We start from the raw sequence: 24869 nt of genomic DNA, 5'->3' as shown, positions 1-24869 counted from the left end.
GGGATATGGGGAGAAAGCAGGAACGGGGCACTGATTGTGAATGATCAGCCGTGATCATATTGAATGGTGGTGCTGGCTCGAAGGGCCGAATGGCCAACACCTGACCTAGTTTCTATGTTTCTATGTACTGCACGGTGCTGCTCTGCCGGGCCCAGCCTGCAGGGGGCAGCGGGGTTTGCAGAAAGTTGCAGATATTTCAGAGTGCTGGAGTAACTCAGCGGGTCAGGCAGCATCTGTGGAGAACATGGATGGGTGACGTTTCACAGAGTGCTGGAGTAACTCAGCGGGTCAGGCAGCATCTGTGGAGAACATGGATAGGTGACGTTTTGGGTCAAGACACATTGGTCTTGACCAGAAACGTCACCTATCCATGTTATAGACTATAGACAATAGGTGCAGGAGTAGGCCATTCGGCCCTTCGAGCCAGCAGCGCCATTCAATGTGATCATGGCTGATCATTCTCAATCAGTACCCCGTTCTCCAGGGATAGACACAAAACTCAGCGGGTCAGGCAGCAGCTTTGGAGAGAAGGAATGTCAAGTTAAGTCAAGTCAATTTTAGTTGTAAAACACATTTAAAAACAACCCACGTTGACCAAAGTGCTGTACATCAGTTTTTTAGATTTTAGATTTAGAGATACAGCGCAGAAACAGGCCCTTCGGCCCACCGGGTCCGTGCCGCCCAGCGATCCCTGCACACTAACACTATCCTACACCCACTAGGAACAATTTTATATTTACCAAGCCAATTAACCTACAAACCTGTACGTCTTTGGAGTGTGGGAGGAAACCGAAGATCTGGGAGAAAACCAACGCAGGTCACGGGGAGAACGTACAAACTCCGTACAGACGGCGCCCGTAGTCAGGATCAAGCCTGAGTCTCCGGCGCTGCATTCGCTGTAAGGCAGCAACTCTACCGCTGCGCCACCGTGCCGTTCAGGTACTAAGAAACGAACATACAATGGCACACAAACATAACAGCACATACATAAACAATTCACAGCACCCCCTCAGAGGGCCTCAAACGCTAGGGAGTAGAAATAGGTTCTGAGCCTGGACTTAAAGGAGTGGATGGAGGGGGGCAGTTCTGATGGGGAGGGGGGATGCTGTTCCACAGTCTAGGAGCTGGAGTATGGAGATGGAGTCGGTGGAGGGGGCAGTTCTGATGGGGAGGGGGGTGACGTTTCGGGTCGAGACCCTCCTCCAGGGCGACTTGAAGGTCACTCTTTGTCCCCGCAGCTCTGCGACCCTCCGGCACTCTGCTCTTTGCTGCGGGCAGCGCCTGCAGTTCCCGGCAGGGGCGGGATTGGCAATGCAATGGGCGGAGCGGCGGCTGGGTGGGTGGGTGTCGGCGCGGCGGTGACACCCACTGGGTGACGGGACATTCACGTTGCGGAGGCGGCATGCGCGGCTGGATTGTTACGTTGCTCAGCTGCTGGGCAGGTACTGGGGACACACACGGGGACACGGACACCTGGGGGACAGGTGGTGGGGTCGGGACACCTGGAGAGGGGAGGGGGCAGGTGGTGGGGTCGGGACACCTGGAGAGAGAGGGGGGGTACTGGGACCGGGACACCTGGAGAGGGGGGGGGGGTACTGGGACCGGGACACGGGACACGGGACACGGACACCTGGAGAGGGGGGGGGGGAGAGGGGGGCAGGTACTGGGACCGGGACACCTGGGGGGCAGGTGGTGGGGTCGGGACACCTGGAGAGGGGAGGGGGGGGTACTGGGACCGGGACACGGGACACGGGACACGGACACCTGGAGAGGGGGGGGGGGGGGGAGAGGGGGGCAGGTACTGGGACCGGGACACCTGGGGGGCAGGTGGTGGGGCAGGGACACCTGGAGAGAGAGGGGGAGTACTGGGACCGGGACACGGGACACGGACACCTGGAGAGGGGGGGAAAGGGGGGCAGGTACTGGGACCGGGACACCTGGAGAGAGGGGGGGGGGGGGGGGTACTGGGGACACACACAGAGACACGGACACCTGGAGAGGGTGGGGGCAGGTGGTGGGGTCGGGACACCTGGAGAGGAGGGGGAGAGGGGGGCAGGTGGTGGGACCGGGACCGGTAACGGGACACCTGCAGAGCGGGCACCGGGTGGGAGAGCCGGCAGGGCACGGACAGGGAGCGGGGACGAGCGGGCGGGGGAGGTGGGAGGTGAGGTCTAGCTACAGGTGCAGAGGGAGGCACTGAGGACAGGTGGAGAGCTGTGGAGATGGGGGATGGGTGAGGACAGGTGAGGGGTGTAGTGTGAGGGGGGGGGGGTGACAGTTTCAGGGAGGGAGGTGGGGAGGAGAGGGGGGAAGGGATCAGGTCGTGGGGAAGACGTGGGGCAGGGTAGATTCCCTCCAGGAATGTGCTAGGTTCATTATTGTCACCTGTACTGAGGTACAGTGAACATCTCTGTTGCATGTGTTATCCAGGCAGATCATCCCAAACACAAGTCCAATGGCCAGTGCAAAACAAACATAGAGTGTAGTATGTGGTGTACCAGCTACAGGGAAAGTGCAGATTTTGTAAAAGTGCAAGGGCCACAACAAGGTAGATTGGAGGCTGGGGGAGTCGCATTGGCTAAAGTCTAAACATTCTGTTTGAAGATAGCTCTTCTGCTGTCAATACGTAATTTACGTTCAACCTGTCAAAATGAACACATTTACTGGCCACCATTACTGGCAAGTTTAGACTTGCTGGTCGTGTTCATGTCAATTATTTTTAAAAACACATTGAAACCAAAGGCGGATTGTAGCTGGGATTATTCTGGCTTGTTTTGCTATTGTGTTTGAAGGACATCTGTTGAGATTGGACGTTCTCTCGTGACAGGATCTCAGTTGGTGTGCAGGGCGGTCAGTTTAGTTTAGACATACAACATGGAAAGAGGTTCTTCAGCCCTCCGAGTCCACACCGACCATCGATCACCCTAGTTCTACGTTATCCCACTTTCTTAACCACTCTCTACACACTAGGAGCAATTTACACAGGGCCAATTATCCTACAAACCCGCACGTCTTTGGAATGTGGGAGGAAACCGGAGCACCCGGAGGAAACCCCCGCAGTCACAGGGAGAACATGCGAACTCCACACAGACCACACATGAGGTCAGGATGGAACCTGGGTCTCTGGTGCTGTGAGGCAGCAGTTCTACCCGCTGCACCACCGGGCTGTCTGGACCTGAGGCCTACTTAGGCCCTTTGGACTTCATTGCGCCTTTTGTATCTGATGGAACACTATAGGACTTTATTCCTTGAAGCGCAGGAGGATGATAGGAATCGGTTGGGTAAATGCATGGTCTTTTACCCTGAGTAGGGGAATCGAGAACCAGGGGACTTGGGTTTAAGGTGAGGGGGGAAAGATTTAACAGGAACCTGAGGGGCAACGTTTTCACACAAAGGATGGTGCGTGTATGGATGGAGCTGTTGGAGGAGGTAGTTGAGGCAAGTACCATGCAACATCTAAGTAACATTTACACAGGTACATGGATAGAACAGGCTTGGTGGGATATGGACCAAACGCAGGCAGGTGGGACCAGTGTAGATGGGACATAGAAACATAGAAACATCGAAAATAGGTGCAGGAGTAGGCCATTCGGTCCTTCGAGCCTGCACCGCCATTCAATATGATCATGGCTGATCATTCAGCTCAGTAGCCTGTACCTGCCTTCTCTCCATACCCCCTGATCCCTTTAGCAAAAAGGGCCACATCTAACTCCCTCTTAAATATAGCCAATGAACTGGCCTCAACTACCTTCTGTGGCAGAGAATTCCACAGACTCACCACTCTCTGTGTGAAGAAATGTTTTCTCATCTCGGTCCTAAAAGACTTCCCCCTTATCCTTAAGCTGTGACCCCTGGTTCTGGACTCCCCCAACATCGGGAACAATTTTCCCGCATCTAGCCTCTCCAACCCCTTAAGAATTTTATATGTTTCTATAAGATCCCCCCTCAGTCTTCTAAATTCCAGCGAGTACAAGCCCAGTCTATCTAGTCTTTCCTCATATGTAAGTCCCGCCATCCCAGGGATCAATCTGGTGAACCTTCTCTGTACTCCCTCTAAGGCAAGAACGTCTTTCCTCAGGTTAGGAGACCAAAACTGCACACAATACTCCAGGTGCGGTCTCACCAAGGCCCTGTACAACTGCAGCAGAACCTCCCTGCTCCTAAACTCAAATCCTCTTGCTATGAATGCCAACATACCATTCGCTTTCTTCACTGCCTGCTGCACCTGCACGCTTGCTTTCAATGACTGGTGCACCATGACACCCAGGTCACGTTGCATCTCCCCTTCTCCCAATCGGTCACCATTCAGGTAATACTCTGCTTTCCTGTTCTTGCCGCCAAAGTGGATAACCTCACATTTATCCACATTATATTGCATCTGCCATGCATTTGCCCACTCACCTAATCTATCCAAGTCACTCTGCAGCCTCCTAGCATCCTCCTCGCAGCTAACACTGCCACCCAGCTTCGTGTCATCCGCAAACTTAGAGATGTTGCATTCAATTCCCTCGTCCAAATCATTAATATACACTGTAAATAACTGGGGTCCCAGCACTGAGCCTTGCGGTACCCCACTAGTCACTGCCTGCCATTCCGAAAAGGACCCGTTTATTCCTACTCTTTGCTTCCTGTCCGCCAACCAATTTTCTATCCACCTCAACACTGAACCCTCAATACCGTGTGCTTTAAGTTTGTACACCAATCTCCTATGTGGGACCTTGTCGAAGGCCTTCTGAAAGTCCAGATATAACACATCGACTGGTTCTCCCTTATCCACTCTACTAGTTAAATCCACGAAAAATTCTATAAGATTCGTCAGACATGATTTGCCTTTGGTAAATCCATGCTGACTTTGTCCGATGATTTCTCCACTTTCCAAATGTGATGCTATCACATCTTTAATAACTGACTCTAGCATTTTCCCCACTACCGATGTTAGGCTACCTGGTCTATAATTCCCCGTTTTCTCTCTCCCTCCCTTTTTAAACAGTGGGGTTACATTAGCTACCCTCCAGTCCTCAGGAACTACTCCAGAATCTAAAGAGTTTTGAAAAATTATCACTAATGCATCCACAATTTCTGAGGCTACTTCCTTAAGCACTCTGGGATGCAGCCTATCTGGCCCTGGGGATTTATCTGCCTTTAATCCATTTAATTTACCTAACACCACTTCCCGACTAACCTGGATTTCCCTCAGTTCCTCCATCTCTTTAGACCCCTGGTCCCCCGCTATTTCCGGCAGACGGTTTATGTCTTCCTTAGTGAAGACAGAACCAAAGTATTTGTTCAATTGGTCTGCCATCTCCTTGTTCCCTATGATCAATTCACCTGTTTCCGACTGCAAGGGACCTACATTTGCCTTAACTAATCTTTTTCTCTTGACATATTTATAAAAGTTTTTGCAGTCTGTTTTTATGTTCCTTGTCAGTTTTCCCTCATAATCTATTTTCCCTTTCCTAATTAAGCCCTTTGTCCTCCTCTGCTGGACTCTGAATTTCTCCCAGTCCTCTGGTATGCTACTTTTTCTGGCTAATCTGTATGCTTCATCTTTTGTTTTAATACTATCCTTGATTTCCCTTGTTAGCCACGGATGCACTACCTTTCCTGGTTTGTTCTTTTGCCAAACTGGGATGAACACTTGTTGTAGTTCATCCTTGCGACCTTTAAATGCCTTCCATTGCATGTCCACCGTCAACCCTTTCAGCATCAATCGCCAGTCTATCTTGGACAATTCACGCCTCATACCCTCAAAGTTACCTTTCTTTAAGTTCAGAACACTTGTTTCTGTATCGACTTTGTCACTCTCCATCCTAATGAAGAACTCTACCATATTATGATCACTCTTGCCCAAGGGGCCTCGCACAACAAGACTGCTAACTAACCCTTCCTCATTACTCAATACCCAGTCTAGAATGGCCTGTTCTCTCGTTGGTTCCTCGACATGTTGGTTTAGAAAACCATCTCTCAAACATTCCAAGAAATCCTCTTCCTCAGCACCCCTGCCAGTTTGGTTCACCCAATCTATATGTAGATTGAAGTCACCCATTATAACTGCTGTGCCTTTAGTGCATGCATTTCTAATTTCCTGCTTGATGCCATCCCCAACCTCCCTACTGCTGTTAGGTGGCCTGTACACAACTCCCACTAGCGTTTTCTGCCCCTTAGTGTTTCGTAGCTCTACCCATATCGATTCTACTTCCTCCAAGCTAATGTCCTTCCTTTCCACTGCTTTAATCTCCTCTCTAACCAGTAACGCTACCCCACCTCCTTTTCCTTTCTGTCTATCCCGCCTGAATATAGAATATCCCTGGATGTTGAGCTCCCAGCCTTGGTCACCCTGGAGCCATGTCTCCGTAATCCCAACTATATCATAATCATTAATAACTATCTCCACATTTAATTCATCCACCTTATTACGTATACTCCTTGCATTGAGACACAAAGCCTTCAGGCTTGTTTTTACAACTCTCTTACCCCTTGTACGATTATGTTGAAAAGTGGCCCTTTTTGATTTTTGCCCTGGATTTGTCTGCCTGCCACTTTTACTTTTCACCTTGCTACCTGTTGCTTCTACCCTCATTTTGCACCCCTCTGTCTCTCTGCTCCTGATCCCATCCCCCTGCCACATTAGTTTAAATCCTCCCTGACAGCACTAGCAAACACTCCCCCTAGGACATTGGTTCCATTCCAGCTCAGGTGCAGACCGTCCTGTTTGTACTGGTCCCACCTCTCCCAGAACTGGTTCCAATGTCCTAAAAATTTGAATCCCTCCCCCTTGCACCATTTTTCAAGCCACGTATTCATATGAAATATCCTCCTATTCCTACTCTGACTAGCACGTGGCACTGGTAGTAATCCAGAGATTATTACCTTTGAGGTCCTACTTTTTAGTTTATTTCCTAGCTCTCTAAATTCACCTTGTAGGACCTCATCCCGTTTTTTACCTAAATCGTTGGTGCCAACGTGCACCACGACAACTGGCTGCTCACCCTCCCCCTTCAGAATGTCCTGCAGCCGCTCAGAGATATCCCTGACCCTTGCACCAGGGAGGCCACATACCATCCTGGAGTCTCGTTTGCGGCCGCAGAAACGCCTATCTGGTCAGTGTGGGCAAGTTGGGCCGAAGGGCCTGTTTCCACGCTGTATCACTCTATGACTTGGTGGTGTGAATATATTAGCTGTTTAATTATGTTATGTCATTGCTAAATGACAACATTAATAAAGATAATTGAATTTCAGTCTTAATCTCACTTAATGAACTCGAGGTTCAGAAAGCCCAAACTTGCTGATTTGAGAAACCCGGCTTTATTTTGCATGGCTTTGGATAAAATTGAACATTGAACGTTGATGTAACCCAGTCCAAATCAGCAAGTTTGGACCCTGTTCCTGTTTCCAATCAAATTGCACCAGTTGGGAAATGCAACTGTCCGCTTCCTATCGTAGTCTCTTGTCTCAACACCCCGTGATACAACGCGGTCCATGTGATAATGTCCCTCCTCGAGCAACCATGTGATAACCTCCATGTGATAACTTCCCTCCTGGAGCAACCCCCTTTCAGAGCAGTGCAGGGGAAATGTGATCCACCACCTCTAGTTTTGCTGTCCTTTATTCCATCGAAACCCTTCACAAATCGGCACGGTGGAGCAGCGGTAGAGTTGCTGCCTCACAGCGCCAAAGACTCGGGTTCAATTCTGACTACGGGTGCTGTCTGGACGGAGTTTATACGTTCTACCCGTGTGGGTTTTCCCCGGGTGCTCCGTTTTCCTCCCACACCCCAAAGATGTGCAGGTTTGTAGGTTAATCAGCTGGTAAAATTGTAAATAGTCCCTAGTGTGTGTAGGATAGTGTTAGTGTGCGGGGATCATTGGTCGGCACGGACTCGATGGGCCGAAGAGCCTGTTTCTGCACTGTATCTCTAAACCAAAAAACTAAAGAACTCTGTGTAAATCTCCTTGCAGAAACAGTGGCCTGGGGTTGTTGGTCATACGGCACTCCTGGCCCGGGAGAACGTGACGTTGGGCTGAAGATGGGCTGGCAGGTGACAACTCTGGCTAAACCATAGTCTCACCCCATGCTGGTCCTCCCAACCTTTCTCCAGAGATGCTGCCTGACCCGCTGAGTTACTCCAGCACTCTGTGAAATGTCACCTATCCATGTTCTCCAGAGATGCTGCCTGACCCACTGAGTTACTCCAGCACTCTGTGAAACGTCACCTATCCATGTTCTCCACAGGTGCTGCCTGACCCGCTGAGTTACTCCAGCACTTTGTGCCCTTTTGCACACTAGTTCTATGTTATTCCACTTTCTCATCCATTCCTTACAAACGAGGGGCAATTTACAATTAACCAACAAACTCGCACGTCTTTAGGATGTGGGAGGAAACCGGAGCATCCGGAGAAAACCCAAATGGTCACAGAGAGAAGGTGCAAACTCCACACAGACGGAACCCGTAGTCAGGATGGAAGCCGTGTCTCTGGGCTGCCCTGCCGCCTGTGTGCTGGGATTTCTGGGCAAACCTGTGTCATTGAAATATTTGGTGACCACACTGTAAATGTACATTTCTAACTCGAGTATTTGTTTTCAGCCGTGCTCGATGCAAAGCCCGACAAGCTTCCTTCATTTGGGGACATTTACCATGTTTCAGGTATGGTGCATGCTTTTTAAATAACATGAGTTTTGCAAACAGCATCCCATTATGTGAAAAAAGATGGCACTGCACACAGAGGAGATTTCAGCAACACTTTCCCAGTGAGAAGCACAATAAGGACAGTATGGCAGTGCCTTGGGACTGGCTGGGGGAAGGAGTGGAGTCTTGTTGTTGCTGTCTGTATCCAGTCAGTCGTCAGAGGTTGTTTCTAGTTTAGAAATACAGTGCGGGAACAGGCCCTTCGGCCCACCGAGTCCGCGCCGACCAGCGATCATCCCGTACACTAGTCTACTTTAGTGATACAGTGCAGAAACAGGCCCTGCGGCCCACCACGTCTGCTCCGAACTGCGATCTCCGCACACTAACACCACCCTACATGCACCAGGGACAGTTTAATTACACCAGGACAATTAGCTTACAGACCTTTGGGACTTTGGAGTGTGGGAGGAAACACGAGCACCTGGAGAAAACCCACACGGGTCACGGGTAGAACGTACAAACTACGTACAGACAGCACCCGCAGTCATGATGGAACCCGGGTCTCTGGTGCTGTGAGGCAGCAACTCTACCGCTGCGCCACCCAATGGTACCTGACAACCACTCTGTTTCACAATATGAAATGTATTGTACAGATTTGGGTGGCCAAAATATGCTGGATATTGGTGATTCTTTTAGGAATTCAGTTCATCCTTGGTTGCTCGTGGTCTATGACTGGTACACAGTGACAGCTTGGGAGGAAGGTACAAACTGTGGCTGGGGCTCAGTGCCAGTGTGTGAGAATGAGCTGCCACTGGACGTTTAGAACACAATGAATGAAAATCAGTCAAACCGTCACCTATCCACATTCTCCAGAGATGCTGCCTGACCCGCTGAGTTACTCCAGCACTCTGTGAAACGTCACCCATCCATGTTCTCCACAGATGCTGCCTGACCCGCTGAGTTACTCCAGCACTCTGTGAAACGTCACCTATCCATGTTCTCCACAGATGCTGCCTGACCCGCTGAGTTACTCCAGCACTTTGTGAAACGTCACCCATCCATGTTCTCCACAGATGCTGCCTGACCCGCTGCCTACTCCAGCACTTTGTTTCTATGCGAGGAAGCAGAGTTGGATACAGATACGTGCAGCACCTCCCTCAATCATGATGAAGGGTCTTCGATCTGAAACATTAACTGTTTCTCATTCCACAGATACGGGAGACCCTGCATTGGAGCACGTGGGTGGTATCATTTCCCCAGTAAATTGTCCTTATTGCAACTTACTCTCACAGGAAGGCACTTCATTTAAGCACGTGTCAGTAATGCGACTTGAAAGAAGAAATAAATACACAACGTTCTGGTGTAGCTCCAGCATTTAGTTACTCCAGCACCTTGTGTCTTTTATTTTGTAAACCAGCATCTGCAGTTCCTCATATCCTGAGAAACGAACTAGTAGGTACTTTTTTCCACCACATAAATTCTCAGGGCAAATTTTATTCTGTATCGCAAATTTTGGGGAGTGAGTTTTTTTTTAATAGAGATACAGATTTAGAGATATAGCGCGGAAACAGGCCCTTCGGCCCACCAGGTCCGTGCCGCCCAGCGATCCCCGCACACTAACACTATCCCACACACACTAGGGACAATTTTTTACATTTACCCAGTTAATTAACCTACAAACCTGTACGTCTTTGGAGTGTGGGAGGAAACCGAAGATCTCGGAGAAAACCCACGCAGGTCACGGGGAGAACGTACAAACTCCGTACAGACGGCGCCCGTAGTCAGGATCAAACCTGAGTCTCCGGCGCTGCATTTGCTGTAAGGCAGCAACTCTACCGCTGCGCCACTGTGCCGCCCTATTAATAATAATAATAATAATAAACATTTATTTTTTATAGCGCTTTTCCAAATGCTCAAAGACGCTTTACAAAAACAGTCAAGACATAAAAACAAACAGACAATTAATTCTGAAGATTGAATATCCTTAACCCTGTTGGATTGTATCCAGCGTTTTCTGTCTTCCGGTCAAATGTCCAACATTTGCAGTTCATTGGCAATGATATACACAACAAAGCTGGAGTAACAGTAGAGTAACCAGGAGTAACTGGAGTAACCAGTAGCTGGAGTAACAGGAGAGTAACCAGGAGTAACTGGAGTAACCAGTAGCTGGAGTAACAGGAGAGTAACCAGGAGTAACTGGAGTAACCAGTAGCTGGAGTAACAGTAGAGTAACCAGGAGTAACTGGAGTAACCAGTAGCTGGAGTAACAGTAGAGTAACCAGGAGTAACTGGAGTAACCAGTAGCTGGAGTAACAGTAGGTTACTGCAGCTTTTTGTGTCTATTTTTGGTTTCAACCAGCATCTGCAGTTCCTTGCTACACAGTTCATTGGCAAACACTGACTCAGTTCCATTCATCTGCAGATGTCTTAATCATTACACACCTTATCTCCATTGTGTGGGCACGCTCAAGTGACCAAATCGAACGATCACAAACACAAACATGAAGTTCTTGCAGCACGATTGTATCGTTATGCAAATATTCAAATATGCAGCCTATCTGGCCCTGGGGATTTATCTGCCTTTAATCCATTTAATTTACCTAACACCACTTCCCGACTAACCTGGATTTCCCTCAGTTCCTCCATCTCTTTAGACCCCTGGTCCCCCACTATTTCCGGCAGACGGTTTATGTCTTCCTTAGTGAAGACAGAACCAAAGTATTTGTTCAATTGGTCTGCCATCTCCTTGTTCCCTATGATCAATTCACCTGTTTCCGACTGCAAGGGACCTACATTTGCCTTAAGTAATCTTTTTCTCTTGACATATTTATAAAAGCTTTTGCAATCTGTTTTTATGTTCCTTGCCAGTTTTCCCTCATAATCTATTTTCCCTTCCCTAATTAAGCCCTTTGTCCTCCTCTGCTGGACTCTGAATTTCTCCCAGTCCTCTGGTATGCTACTTTTTATGGCTAATCTGTATGCTTCATCTTTTGTTTTAATACTATCCTTGATTTCCCTTGTTAGCCACGGATGCACTACCTTTCCTGGTTTGTTCTTTTGCCAAACTGGGATGAACACTTGTTGTAGTTTGTAGTTCATCCATGCGACCTTTAAATGCCTTCCATTGCATGTCCACTGTCAACCCTTTCAGCATCAATCACCAGTCTATCTTGGACAATTCACGCCTCATACCCTCAAAGTTACCTTTCTTTAAGTTCAGAACACTTGTTTCTGTATCGACTTTGTCACTCTCCATCCTAATGAAGAACTCTACCATATTATGATCACTCTTGCCCAAGGGGCCTCGCACAACAAGACTGCTAACTAACCCTTCCTCATTACTCAATACCCAGTCTAGAATGGCCTGTTCTCTCGTTGGTTCCTCGACATGTTGGTTTAGAAAACCATCTCTCAAACATTCCAAGAAATCCTCTTCCTCAGCACCCCTGCCAATTTGGTTCACCCAATCTATATGTAGATTGAAGTCACCCATTATAACTGCTGCGCCTTTAGTGCATGCATTTCTAATTTCCTGCTTGATGCCATCCCCAACCTCCCTACTGCTGTTAGGTGGCCTGTACACAACTCCCACTAGCGTTTTCTGCCCCTTAGTGTTTCGTAGCTCTACCCATATCGATTCCACTTCCTCCAAGCTAATGTCCTTCCTTTCCACTGCTTTAATCTCCTCTCTAACCAGTAATGCTACCCCACCTCCTTTTCCTTTCTGTCTATCCCGCCTGAATATAGAATATCCCTGGATGTTGAGCTCCCAGCCTTGGTCACCCTGGAGCCATGTCTCCGTAATCCCAACTATATCATAATCATTAATAATTATCTCCACATTTAATTCATCCACCTTATTACGTATACTCCTTGCATTGAGACACAAAGCCTTCAGGCTTGTTTTTACAACTCTCTTACCCCTTGTACGATTATGTTGAAAAGTGGCCCTTTTTGATTTTTGCCCTGGATTTGTCTGCCTACCACTTTTACTTTTCACCTTGCTACCTGTTGCTTCTACCCTCATTTTACACCCCTCTGTCTCTCTGCTCCAGCTCCCATCCCCCTGCCACATTAGTTTAAATCCTCCCTGACAGCACTAGCAAACACTCCCCCTAGGACATTGGTTCCATTCCAGCTCAGGTGCAGACCGTCCTGTTTGTACTGGTCCCACCTCTCCCAGAACTGGTTCCAATGTCCTAAAAATTTGAATCCCTCCCCCTTGCACCATTTTTCAAGCCACGTATTCATATGAAATATCCTCCTATTCCTACTCAAGTCAAGTCAAGTCAAGTCAAATTTATTTGTCACATACACATACTCGATGTGCAGTGAAATGAAAGTGGCAATGCCTGCGGGTTGTGCACGTGCACTAGCACGTGGCACTGGTAGTAATCCAGAGATTATTACCTTTGAGGTCCTACTTTTTAGTTTATCTCCTAGCTCTCTAAATTCACCTTGTAGGACCTCATCCCGATTTTTACCTAAATCGTTGGTGCCAACGTGCACCACGACAACTGGCTGCTCACCCTCCCCCTTCAGAATGTCCTGCAGCCGCTCAGAGATATCCCTGACCCTTGCACCAGGGAGGCAACATACCATCCTGGAGTCTCGTTTGCGGCCGCAGAAACGCCTATCTATTCCCCTTACAATTGAATCCCCTATCACTATAGCCCTTCCACTCTTTTTCCTCCCCTCTTTTGCCACAGAGCCACCCACGGTGCCATGAACTTGGCTGCTGCTGCCTTCCCCTGATGAGGCATCTCCCCCAACAGTATCCAAAATGGCATATCTGTTTAGGAGGGAGATGACCGCATCGGTAGTGGGGAAAATGCTAGTGCCAGTTATTAAAGATGTGATAGCATTACATTTGGAAAGTGGAGAAATCATCGGACAAAGTCAGCATGGATTTACCAAAGGCAAATCATGTCTGACGAATCTTATAGAATTTTTCGAGGATGTAACTAATAGAGTGGATAAGGGAGAACCAGTCCATGTGTTATATCTGGACTTTCAGAAGGCCTTCGACAAGGTCCCACATAGGAGATTGGTGTACAAACTTAAAGCACACGGTATTGAGGGTTCAGTGTTGAGGTGGATAGAAAATTGGTTGGCGGACAGGAAGCAAAGAGTAGGAATAAACGGGTCCTTTTCGGAATGGCAGGCAGTGACTAGTGGGGTAACGCAAGGCTCAGTGCTGGGACCCCAGTTATTTACAGTGTATATTAATGATTTGGACGAGGGAATTGAATGCAACATCTCTAAGTTTGCGGATGACACGAAGCTGGGTGGCAGTGTTAGCTGCGAGGAGGATGCTAGGAGGCTGCAGAGTGACTTGGATAGATTAGGCGAGTGGGCAAATGCATGGCAGATGCAATATAATGTGGATAAATGTGAGGTTATCCACTTTGGCGGCAAGAACAGGAAAGCAGAGTATTACCTGAATGGTGACCGATTGGGAGAAGGGGAGATGCAACGTGACCTGGGTGTCATGGTGCACCAGTCATTGAAAGCAAGCATGCAGGTGCAGCAGGCAGTGAAGAAAGCGAATGGTATGTTGGCATTCATAGCAAGAGGATTTGAGTTTAGGAGCAGGGAGGTTCTGCTGCAGTTGTACAGGGCCTTGGTGAGACCGCACCTGGAGTATTGTGGTCTCCTAACCTGAGGAAAGACGTTCTTGCCTTAGAGGGAGTACAGAGAAGGTTCACCAGATTGATCCCTGGGATGGCGGGACTTACATATGAGGAAAGACTAGATAGACTGGGCTTGTACTCGCTGGAATTTAGAAGACTGAGGGGGGATCTTATAGAAACATATAAAATTCTTAAGGGGTTGGAGAGGCTAGATGCGGGAAGATTGTTCCCGATGTTGGGGGAGTCCAGAACCAGGGGTCACAGCTTAAGGATAAGGGGGAAGTCTTTTAGGACCGAGATGAGAAAACATTTCTTCACACAGAGAGTGGTGAGTCTGTGGAATTCTCTGCCACAGAAGGTAGTTGAGGCCAGTTCATTGGCTATATTTAAGAGGGAGTTAGATGTGGCCCTTTTTGCTAAAGGGATCAGAGGGTATGGAGAGAAGGCAGGTACAGGATACTGAGCTGAATGATCAGCCATGATCATATTGAATGGCGGTGCAGGCTCGAAGGGCTGAATGGCCTACTCCTGCACCTATTTTCTATGTTTCTAAATGGCATTGTCTGAACGCAAATTAAAACAATGTATGGGCTGGTGAAAGTCTACAAAGTTACACAACCTTATTCCAATGTTATCACCACGGTGGGGTAACTTGATTAGTAAAGGTTCAGGTTAATTTGTACGGGTGTCAGGGCTTAGAAGGCAGGAGAATGGGGTTGAGAGAGAAAGATAGATCAGCCATGATTGAATGGCAGAGTAGACCTGATGGGCCGAATGGCCTAATTCTGCTCCTAGAACTTATAACCTTATCTTATTCCAATGTGGCACCAGTACCTTAACCTCTCTGCCCGTCCTGTCCCAGTACCTTCGCCAGTCAAAACACAAAGTGCTGGAGGAACTCTGTGGGTCAGGCAGCATCTGTGGAGGGAATGAACAGACGATATTTCGGGTTGGACCTTCGTAATACCGATTGAACTACGGGGTGAGGGAAAAAGCTGAAAGAGACCAATTTATTCTTCCCTGCAGTCTCTTTGACACTTTATTCCAGCTGCAGTCTTGAATATTTTGCTGGTGGATTGAATTTATTGGGTCAACCATAAGTTCAGATTCTTCCCAATTTAAATCTTTACCTAACAACCACTGTACAAGCGCATCATTTAACTTCTGACTCTCCTCCCGACAATCAATTCTTCCCTCAACTCTAAACCAGTCTGATGAAGGGTCCCAACACGAAAAGCTGTCTGCCCATTCCTTCCACAGATGCTGCTGGACCTGCTGGGTTCCTCCACCACTTTGTATTTTGCTCAAGATTCCACGCTCGGCAGTGACTCCATTTTAGCCAGTCACCTCACTCAGGTCACCTCACTCAGGTCACCTCACTCAGGTCACCTCACTCAGGTCACCTCACTCAGGTCACCCCACTCAGGTCACCTCACTCAGGTCACCTCACTCAGGTCACCTCACTCAGGTCACCTCACTCAGGTCACCTCACTCAGGTCACCTCACTCAGGTCACCTCACTCAGGTCACCCCACTCAGGTCACCTCACTCAGGTCACCTCACTCAGGTCACCTCACTCAGCTGTGGAGATAGTGGATCAGGATAGACAGGAAAACTATTCCACCCAACCCCAAGTGTGAAAGGAGTCACAAGGAACTGCAGATGCTGGTTGACGAAAACAAGGCAAAGTGTTGGGGTAACTACCCACGTTCTTTCTCCAGAGATGTTGCCTGACCCGCTGAGTTACTCCAACACTCTGTCCTGTTTTTCTCCCAAAGTGAAAGGGTATTTTGATAGGAATACAAATCTGACACATGCTGGAATTTTCATTGAGAAACAAGGAACTACAGATACTGGTTTGCAACAAAAAAAAGACACAAACTGCTGGAGTAACTCAGCGGGTCAGGCAGCATCTGTGGAGAACATGGATAGGTGACATTTCACAGAGTGCTGGAGTAACTCAGCGGGTCAGGCAGCATCTGTGGAGAACATGGATAGGTGACGTTTGGGTTTGAGACGATATACAGCATTTTGTATCTATCTTTGGTTTAAACCAGCATCTACAGTTCCTACACATTCCCTCTAAACCTTTCCTATCCCTTTAACCGTCTAAGAAGTGTAAGAAAATAACTGCAGATGCTGGTACAAGTCAATGGTCTTCATTCACAAAAAGCTGGAGTAACTCAGCAGGTCAGGCAGCATCTCAGGAGAGAAGGAATGGGCGACGTTTCGGGTCGAGACCCTTCTTCAGACTGAATGTTATAACCGTCTAAATGTTATTTATAAATTGATGAGAATGTCGTTTGATGTTTTGTGCTCAGGATTCCAATATCTGCCGCCTCAGGTGGTTTTGCTGTGTTTTGTTTTGTCGAATCTATATCCAACTCTGCTTCCTGGCAGTTTCCCTTTCACCTGACGTGGTGGGTGAATCCCGTTAGGCTGAGTGGGAAGGGAATTAAGGTCAGAAGGAATAGGAGCAGAATTAGGCCATTCGGCCCATCAAGTCTACTCCGCCATTCAATCTTGGCTGATCTATCTCTCCCTCCTAACCCCATTCTCCTGCCTTCTCCCCATAACCTCTGACACCCGCACTGATCAACAATCTGTCTATCTCTGCCTTAACACTATGCACTGAGACCGCAGGTGATGTTAAACGCAGTTTGGAATGGGAACTGTCTTGGCCGCGAGAGTACAACCAGGGCTTCTCCAGCTCAGTTCCCAACGCTCCCTGATGGGCGACCAGACCCATGCTGCACTGCAATGTGAGGCTTGATCTGAAATAGCAGAGTGGTTCCAACAGCTGCCCATCACCACTGACCTTCACTGCTAACGTTGCAAAACAGACTGTGATTGTTTCACAACCAGCCTGTGGAGTGTGGCAATGAAACGCAATAGTGTCGATGTGATCCTCAACGTTCCTTTGTCAGCGGGGAAATATCAGAGGAGATTTGCTGGACTGATTTATTAGCCCTGCGTAGAGGATCCTGAGGATGTGGGGGGAGGCCTAGTTTTCTAATATCAAGATGATGGGGGCCTGGAATGCACTGCCTGAGGTGTTGGTGGAGGCAGATACCATGGTGGTATTTACAGAGCGTTTAGCTAGGCACATGGATATGCAGGTGTCATGTTCACCACAAACTTTGCTCTATGGTACATTATTCTAAGTAGAGTATTATGTGTTTTGCAGAAGGCTGTGGAGGCCAAGTCAATGGATATATTTAAGGCGGAGATTGACAGATTATTACGGGTGTCAGGGGTTATGGGGAGAAGGCAGGAGAATGGGGTTAGGAGGGGGAGATAGATCAGCCATGATTGAATGGCAGAGTAGACCTGATGGGCCGAATGGCCTAATTCTCATCCAATCACTTATGAATTTATGAATTGAAGTTTTTGGTCATCTAAGTTCATTTCCTTCCACGTGCAAAGCCTTATCGCACAATCCCCCCACCCACACAACATTTAACTGCTGAGCCAGCTTTAGATTTCCCACTGCAGAGTAGAAACATTAGAGAAGCATCAGTCATTGTGTCAAAGTGCATGTGGCTCAGAGCAGCACGGAACAGGCATGTTTACAGAACAGCTCAGGGAGTCTTGCTTCAGAGATAAGTTGTGGGAACTGCTGCAACAGCAAATCTATGTGGTCGTTTAGTAATGAGCACATGATTTATTGTAGAACAATTATGAGACTGGATTTGAGGAAATGAAATGTTTTGCAATGTTATCTTGAGATTTGGGGCTGAATAGGATTTGTTTTCCAATGTTGCTTTTACATCTCACTTGTAAGTTAGGTGGAAAATTGTTGCCTATGATGACTGAGCATTTTCCCTTGTGAACCATAGATGTACGTAAGGATAAATGCAGCTCCAACACATCGACCCCGTTCATATAAAATCTAATAGAGGTCTGCATGGGTCTCCTCCCACATGGGTCTCCTCCCACATGGGTCTCCTCCCACATCACAAGGTATGCTGCTTTACTTTAGTCTACAGCGTGCAGGGCTCGGAGCCAAGGACACATGGAAGTGTTTTAAATGGATGCTAAGTGGGCCATTCTGCCCATGGGGGTCCATACTAACCCCTAGCACAGCAATCGCAGCAGTCCCATTCCTCTTTCCCTCATTTCCCAGTCAGTTCTACAACTTCTCTCGAATGTCCACCAATGCCTTCTCAAGTCAACAAGTCAAGTCAACTTTACTTGTCACATACATATACAAGATGTGCAGTGAAATGAAAGTGGCAATGCCTGCGGATTGTGCTAAACTACAAAACACAATAGAAATTTTATTTTTTAACACAAAAAATAAATTAATACAGTAAATTAAATGAGTCGCTGGTGATATGAGAGTTAACAGTCCTGATGGCCTGTGGGAAGAAACTCCGTCTCATCCTCTCTGTTTTCACAGCGTGACAGCGGAGGCGTTTGCTTCTTTGACCATTTTACCCTCGCTGGGTAAATGTACACTGGCTGTTTGATCTACTAACTGCATGTCTTTGGGATGTGGGAGGCACCCGAGCATTCGGGGGAAATCCACGCTGTCACCGGGGGAATGAAAGGTTTTGAACAGGTAGCACCAGAGGTCAGGACTGAACCCTGGTCGCTGGGGCTGTGAGAACACTGCATTACCTGTTGAAAGACACAAACAATTGGAGTAACTCAGGAGTCGGACAGCATCTGTAGAGAGAAGGAGCAGGTGACGTTCCGGGTCGAGACCCTTCTTCAGTTTTGATTCTGATGAAGGATCTCGACCCAAAACTTCCTACAGGTTTGTAGGTTAATTGGCTTCGGTAAAATTGTAAACAGTCCCTACTGTATAGGAGAGTGCTAGTGTACAGTAGAGAGCTGGTTGGCATGAACTCAGTGGGCCGAAGGGCCTGTTTCCATGCTGTATCTCTAAAATCAAAAGTCCAAACACACACTTCTATCATTTTCAGGAACATTTTAAGTCAGAGTTCCCAATTCACAGACTTGCTGCACCTTGGCAACATGCTACCGTGGGGAAGAAGGTACAGGAGCCTGAAAGCCATGACCTCCAGGTTCAGGAACAGCTCGATATATACCATGCACCACCTGGCCGTGTGCCCGTCACTTACTTTGACAATGAAATCCGTTGATGTATTGTGGCTAAATGTTGCGTTCCCTGCTTGCAGGAATTCTGTCACTGCCCTACACCGAGATTGAAGAACCATTTGAAGCTTGGTACAACCTGTCGGGCAACGTCAGTCGTATCGAGTACTATAACGGTATGGTTTTTATACTCTGGAAGTTACTGTGAATCAACACACTGATATTTCAGTCATTGAGAGTTTGTTTGGAATAAAATATGTTTTATAATTGTGTTGGATCGGGTTCCTGTCCTAGTGGGAAGCATTGTGTAGGTAGTTCATGACCTGAGCTCATGGTGCTTTGTCATTTGGCATTGGCCAACATTAGCATTGGAGAAACAGCTCCTTGTGTTTCACTTGGGTCACTTACAACCCACTGGTATGAATATTAATTTCTCCAACTTCAAGTAACCCCTGCTTTCCCTCTCTCTCTCTCTCTCCATCCCTCCCTCACCCTAGCGCTCCGAATAGTTTCACTGTCCTGATTAATTCTACTGATTGTAAGCCTCGTTGTCACCTTCCCCTCTGCTAACAATGAACCATTCTACATTTCCTTGATCAGCTGCTGCTTTGATCTTTCGTTTTCACACCTGGCCCTTCCATATCTCTAGTCTTCCTCTCCCCTGAGTCTGAAGAAGGGTCCCCCACTGAACGCATTTGACAATTTCAATTTGCAATTTCATTTGACAATTCATTTTATTTCATTTGTCAATTCATTTGACAATTTCATTTTGAACAATTTCATTTTGAATTTGTCAATTCATTTGACATTTTCATTCATTTGACGATTTCATTTGCAATTTCACAGGTCAGGTTGTGACACTACAGAACGCATTTGAAAAGCCGGCTGGAAAAAGTTACAAAATCTCCCCGGAAACCACTGAAACCGAGATAAACGTTATCAAATGTTTCCAAGTGAACGGTACTGATGATGACCCCATCGTTCCACAGTCCGTGTTTCCCGACTTGGAAGGTTTTCAGGTAAAGAGATGATCGCAGGCTGAGGATTTACATGGAGTAGCACTGGGAAGTTTGGGCTTCCATACCTAACCATGCATTCAAAACACAATACCTCTCAGATAGAGATAGATCAGCCATGATTGAATGGTGGAGTAGACTTGGTAGGCCAAATGACCTAATTCTGCTCCTGTAACTTATGACTTGATGGATACGTGACTGCCTACCACTGTCTTAGTTTTGTACATATCTAGCTTTTGTTGAAAATGGTTGATTGATTGATAATTATCACATGTAACATGTCAGAGTGAAATTCTTTTTTCGTATTCCATACACAAAGTTTGCAATTGACACAGGAGACTGCAGGTGCTGGAGTGTGGAGCAAAACACAAAGTGTGGGAGGAACTCGGTGGGTCAGGCAGCCTCTGCGGAGGGAATGAACAAACAACATTTCAAGTCTGAAGAAGGGTCCCGACCCGAAACGTTTTTTGGTCCATTCCCTCCACAGATACTGCTGAGTTCCTCCAGCACTTTGTGTCATTTTGTATATCAACTAGCACCTGCAGTTCTTTCTTTCTACACTTTGCTCAAGTTTGTAGGTTCTAGGAGCAGAACTAGGCCATTCGGCCCATCCTCATCCCCACCATTCAATCATGGCTGATCTATCTTTTCCTCTCAACCCCATTCTCTTGCCTTCTCCCATAACCCCTGACACACGCACTAATCAAGAATCTGTTAATCTTCAGTCTTAAAAATATCCACTGACTTGGCCTCCACAGCTGTCTGTGGCAATGAATTCCACAGATTCACCACCCTCTGACTAAAGAAATTCGACCTCATCTCCTTTCTAAAGGTACGTCCTTTAATTCTGAGGCTGTGACCTCTGGTCCTAGACTCTCCCACTAGTGGAAACATCCACTCCACATCCACTCTATCCAGGTCTTTCACTAGACTCTTAACTTTCAATGAAGTCCCCCTCAAGATTCCAGTTTCCAGTCTCTGGATTTTACAAGTACTCCGAATGCTTCTAATTCCTGTTTTGGATGCTGCCCAGTAATGCTGTTTATCAATAAATCAGTTCAGTTTAAAGGGAGGGCAGAAATCGTCAAGTGAATTGATGCTGAGCCGCTGGGAAAAATCAAACCGTGGATCATTGGAGTTTCACTATATTTAGCGCGTGACTGGGATGAATCCTGGGGAATAACTTCCTCTTCGATGGTGACCGATCTTCAACAGTCCCAACGGAATCTGCATCGGGGATTACCAGATGGCCTTTAGCCAAAGAAGAAAAATCAGAACCTCATTTAAAATGTTCCTCATGTTGTAGCTGGTGAAGGAGGAGGACTGGAAGGGGCGGCGCTGTGATGTGTGGCAGAAGGTTGTTTTTGAGGATAAGAAGAAGAACACGTACACCTTGTGGGTGGCCAACTCCACCAACGGCCCGGTCCCTGTCCACTATGAAATGAAGGGTTACAACACGCTGTTTGGATCACACTATGACAAGTATGAAGTCGACTATAAAGATCTGGACCGTAACGTGGACCCAAGCATTTTCAAACTTCCTAAAGGTAAGACATCTGGTCGGTAGTTTAGCTTCGTTTAGAGACACAGTGTGGAATCAGGCCCTTTGGCCCACCGAGTCTGTGCTGACCAGTGATTCCCTGTACACTAATACTATCCTACGCACACTAGGGACAATTTACCAAAGCCAATTAGCTTTCAAACCTGCTCGTCTTTGGCTGTTCTACAGCATAAGTGATCAACACCATGTACGATTATATTTGTTTGCTGCTTTAGCTTCTAAAAGAAAGCTCGGATAGAATAGTAATCATGAGATTGTTGTGTGAACACAGTGTGATAATACGAATATCACTGTACCTTAATTGGTACACGTGACTAATAAAAGACCTTTGAAACACAAACGCAAAATGCTCAGCCGGTCAGCACAGTGGTGCAGTAATATAAATTGGACCACCAGCCAGAGTAATATAACTTGCTCGTTAGCCAAGCAAACCACTGCCTTGGGGGGTAACTGGGAAAGGGCAATAGGGGGATGGCATGCCTGTGACACCCACATTCTCAGAATTAAAAATTTAGAGATACAGAGATACTTTAAACTTTTAGACTTTCGAGATACAGCAAGGAAACAGGCACGTCAGGCTACGATTGCTCATACACTAGCACTATCCTACACACACACACACACAAGGGACAATTTACAATTTGCAGAAGCCAATTAAACTACACGTCTTTGGAGTGTGGGAGGAAACCAAAGCACTCGGGGAAACCCCACGCAGACACGGGGAGGATGTACAAACTCCGTACAGACGGCTCCCGTAGTCAGGGTCGAACCGGGTCTCTGGGGCTGTGAGGCAGCCACTCTACCGATGCGCCACCCAAAGAACTCAGCTCCACCGGGACTCGAACCCAGAACCTTTGAATTGCTTCAACCATTGGAAGTCCAATGCACGATCCATTCTAGCACGGACCCCCTAACTTTACGAGACTATTGGATCAGTACCCATTTTTAAGCTCAATTCACATCTAGCAATGATGTGCAGGAAGGGACTGCAGATGCTGGTTTACACCAAAGATAGACACAAAGTGCTGGAGTAACTAAGCGGGTCAGGCAGCATCTGTGGAGCAATGGAATAAGTGACGTTTCAGGTCGAGACCGTTCTTCAGCAATGATGTGTGGTACTGGGAGACTTTGGTTGTAATTCCTTGTTCATTTTCCAGGCATGACTTGTGAGGGTTTCCCTGGACCTGGGGTGGAACACAGAATCCTGGCCAATCCCATTGAAGATCTAGTCAACATGGACAATGAAGACAGGGCTCATAATGTCTTCCAGCATTACAAGGAGAAGTTTGGGAGGGAATACATGGAGGGTGATGTGGAGCATGAAGTTAGAAAGACCACGTTCACTCACAACATGAGGTAAAGTTGCTCCTCATTCTACATTACCAAAGATATCACTCTATGTTTAGCCTTTGTTTCAGCGATCTGCGTCTGAGCAGATTGGGTGCATTGCTACTATTTTGCTGCTATCGATAGTAATGTGAGGAACTGCAGAAGACAGATACACAGGTTGGAATAACTCAGCGGGTCACGCAGCATCTCCGGATAAAAGGAATAGGTGACATCACCTATTCTTTTTCTCCAGAGAAGCTGCTTAACCTGCTGTTACTGCAGCTCTATGTGTCTCTCTATCGAAGGTAATGTTCATTTAAACTTTAAATTTTAACGGTACGAGTGTTTTTTTAAAATTACGGTTGCCTTTTCTAACCAGAAGTTAATACCCTCATCCAACTGAACATTATTTGTAGGAATGTTTAATTGAAATTTAAATTGGATTTCTAAATTAAATGGCTTGGAGGGTGACAAAAATCTGATTCAGTGAGTTGTTCGCAATGAAAGCACAACTTCAGCAAGTTGAAGGTGCCCATGAATTGCTTCTCCCGTCTAAACAAAACAGAAAAATGGACCATTGACTGTTTGTTTTAGTCAATATCTCATCAATGGACAAATCTCCAACACAAGGAAAAATAATCATTCCTAATAAAATCATAAGACTATCTTGGTATTCGGTAAATCGCCCGATCCACATCGAACCTTTCTGAAAAGTAACTTCATTGTGCATGACGAGGTAACTCGATGAAGTGTATTTGGTCTAAACCCAAAGTGGCAGCTTTCTGCCCTGAGCTGAGAAGCTTTTGCGATTTGATGTGGGAATCAACATCAAAATTGTGAAATAGCATTGAGGAGGAATTTCTTTAGTCAGAGGGTGGTGAATCTGGGGAATTCATTGCCACACGAGGCTGTGGAGGCCAAGTCAGTGGATATTTTTAAGGCAGAGATAGATAGATTCTTCATTAGTACGGGTGTCAGGGGTTATGGGGAGAGGGCAGGAGAATGGGGTTGAGAGGGAGAGACAGGTCAGCCATGATTGAATGGTGGAGTAGACTTGATGGGCTAATTCTGCACCTATCACTTATGAACAAATGTACATCCATTTTTAAGTAATTTGCAAGACATTTTTATATGTCCTAATGCTGCATTGTAGTGTACACTCTCCATCCCACCCCACGTTGAGACACAGTAGGAGGTGGAGACCATGTTCCATCAGAGACCTCCCTCCACTCTGTGATCTGGGAACACTGAGACATCTCATCGACTGGATGGGTTGACCGGTGAGAGGCTCAGGTTTATGGTGAGGGACTCTCCATTGGGCAGTTGGAAGATGGAGAGTTCAGCAGTTGCTGAGGGACCTCACCAACCATCCACCTTCCAACCTGAGAGGGTAACGAGTGCAGACCGTTACAGCAGTGACAGGGGGTCAGATGATTGACCCGTCTGTGATGTACATAGTAACGAGGTAAATAGGTGCAGGAGTAGGCCATTCAGCCCTTTGAGCCAGCACCGCCATTCAATATAATCATGGCTAATCATCCACAATCAGTACCCCGTTCCTGCTTTCTCCCCATATTCCTTGATACCATTAGCCATAAGAACTATATCTAACTCTCTCTTGAATACATCCAGTGAATTGGC

General features: G+C 47.1%; 1 pseudogene across 1 annotated transcript in view; it reads left to right on the top strand.

Annotated features, from left to right (window-relative positions):
* The first annotated feature begins 1316 nt into the window (after positions 1-1316).
* The window catches only part of LOC144606939 (digestive cysteine proteinase 2-like), a 31387-nt pseudogene continuing 7834 nt past the window's right edge, over positions 1317-24869 (top strand). Inside the window, exons 1-6 of the transcript XR_013549011.1 lie at positions 1317-1442; positions 8585-8644; positions 19406-19498; positions 20169-20341; positions 21645-21885; positions 23057-23255. The product of XR_013549011.1 is annotated as a digestive cysteine proteinase 2-like (transcript). The remainder of the gene's footprint in view (positions 1443-8584; positions 8645-19405; positions 19499-20168; positions 20342-21644; positions 21886-23056; positions 23256-24869) is intronic.

The sequence above is a fragment of the Rhinoraja longicauda genome, chromosome 27 (assembly GCF_053455715.1).
Source record: "Rhinoraja longicauda isolate Sanriku21f chromosome 27, sRhiLon1.1, whole genome shotgun sequence".
NCBI classification, from domain to species: Eukaryota; Metazoa; Chordata; class Chondrichthyes; order Rajiformes; family Arhynchobatidae; genus Rhinoraja; species Rhinoraja longicauda.
This window is presented reverse-complemented; position numbering and strand designations above follow the sequence as displayed.